The sequence below is a fragment of the Piliocolobus tephrosceles genome, unplaced genomic scaffold (genome assembly GCF_002776525.5).
Source record: "Piliocolobus tephrosceles isolate RC106 unplaced genomic scaffold, ASM277652v3 unscaffolded_27451, whole genome shotgun sequence".
Taxonomy (NCBI): Eukaryota; Metazoa; Chordata; class Mammalia; order Primates; family Cercopithecidae; genus Piliocolobus; species Piliocolobus tephrosceles.
In genome coordinates this window covers 1-2,194 of record NW_022310367.1, presented here as the reverse complement: position 1 = coordinate 2,194, position 2,194 = coordinate 1, and the positions used below count along the sequence as shown (strand labels likewise).

The 2,194-nt window shown below is 19.2% G+C and overlaps 1 long non-coding RNA gene across 1 annotated transcript; it reads right to left on the bottom strand.

Moving 5' to 3' along the window:
• Positions 1-619: 619 nt before the first annotated feature.
• Positions 620-1,613, bottom strand: LOC113221769. The gene is made up of 2 exons (XR_003308059.2): positions 1,476-1,613; positions 620-1,158 (listed from the first exon to the last, which is right to left on the bottom strand). It is a non-coding gene; the product is annotated as an uncharacterized LOC113221769 (long non-coding RNA).
• Between the last annotated feature and the right edge of the window lie 581 nt (positions 1,614-2,194).

The window sequence follows — 2,194 nt, the reverse complement described above, 5'->3', positions numbered from 1 at the left end:
AAAAAAAAAAAAAAAAAAAAAAAAAAAAAAAAAAAAAAAAAAATAGAGCTAATTTATTAACATTTGTTGTTTTGTTAAAAATAAATATACAATTTTTTTTTTTTTTTTTTTTTGTCATTTATTTGTTATAATATAATTTTCTCTTTTTTTAATTTTTGTTTTTTGTTCAATATTATTTGTCTCATTTTTTCTCCGTTTTTTTATTTTTATTTTATTTTTTTTTCACTTTTGTTCAATATTATTTGTCTCATTTTTTTTCCGTTTTTTTATTTTTATTTTATTTTTTTTTCACTTTTGTTCAATATTATTTGTCTCATTTTTTTCCCGTTTTTTTTTAATTTTTAATTTTTATTTATTTGCTTTTGCTGTTGTTGCTGTCTTTTTTTTTATAATACGAAAAGCCATAGCACCAACTGTTAAAAACATTATAAGAGAGTTTTTTACTTATCAGCTTATAGTTAACATTTAAATACACATATATTTAGTATAATAATATTAAATTTTTTTTTTATATACTTAAATAAACGAATAAATAAATAAATAAATAAATAAAGTTGTGCACTCGTAAACTAACTCTATTATTTTATTACTATTATTATTATTATTATTATTATTATTGTTTTTTTTTTTTTTTTTTTTTTTAATTTTTATTAAGTTTTAAGCTTTTTTATTTTATCACAATGTACTACCAATCATATTATACGTATGACACAACGTACCCAGTGTATTACACAGGGTATTATCCAGGGTATTACACAGGGTATTATCCAGGGTATGTAATTTATCAAGTACCTCGTTCAGAAAATGTGTTTTGCAATTTAACTAAAGCTGTATTAGATGTCGTTACAGTAACACTAAAATCACTTACGTCTGTTTGTATATGTTCAACAAGTTTAGTAGTTAATAGTTGCGATGATTCTGAAGCAAAATAATTCGACTCACAGACACGAATGGGTTTTGATATATATAATGATTAAGAAGAGTATTGAAAATATACATATAAATATATATGTATATATACGCAAACCCGTTTTGTTTTTGTTCTTATATGCTATGTGTTACAAATTGTGAACTCTAAAGCTACTTATGTAGACATATAGTCTTAGAATATTTTTTTTTTTTTTTCAGTCATAGAAAAAACACACATGTAAATATTGTCTGATAAAATAAATAATATATATATATATATAAAGGAAGAAGTGTGTGACATGAGGAAGGGGTAATATTACTTATGATGAAGCATATAATATATATTTGGGGATAACTTAATGGAATAAACTTATCCATTTAACTTATTTCATATATATATATATATATGTGTATATATATAAACACATATTTAAAAACACTTTTTTAATTATGTTTTTGTATACAATAGTTATTTTAAAAAATTTTGTCTATATTAATATGTTTATATTATTTATTATTTCGTAAAAGAGTTTTTTTTATAATTTTACATTTTTTTTTTTTATTACCACATAATGTCCGCTATTATAATTCATTATTAATTTATTTTCTTTTTTCAGTCATTTTTTTTTTTTTTTTATTATATCTTTTTATTTTGTTTTTAATTTTGTTTTTTAAACCGAATTTATATCATTGTCCTTTATTTTTTACTTCAGTGGCTCATTTTTAATACTTTTTTATAAAAAACTAATAAAAAAAACTTCTATAAATAATATTATATTAGCTTTAAATTATAACATATATATATATATATATATATGCATGCATGAGTTAAATCATGTAATACAATAATGCGTGCAATAAAAAAAAAAAAAGAAAAAAGAATTAATAAATAAGGCACAGCCAAGTGTAATGAGATATATAAAAATTTCTAAAACTCCTACATATATGCTAATACATTAAATGTGTACATGTATATATATATATATATATATATTACTACTCAAAGATCAGGATGTGTTAATATTTTTTTTTTTTTTTTTATAAAGAAGCACTTTCTTTTTACATTTCACTGTTATCTTATGAACACATTTTTATTTCTCTCATACTCTATATCTTACTACTAATGTAATGTAATGAAATATTACAATATAAAATAATTTATTGAAAAATGTAAAAAATTGAAGAAGTAATTAAAGTATACATTATATGGAGGTTATAAATATATGCATTTATTTGGAAAAAAAAAAAAAAAAAAAAAAAAAAAGAAAGAGAAAGAAAGAAAGAA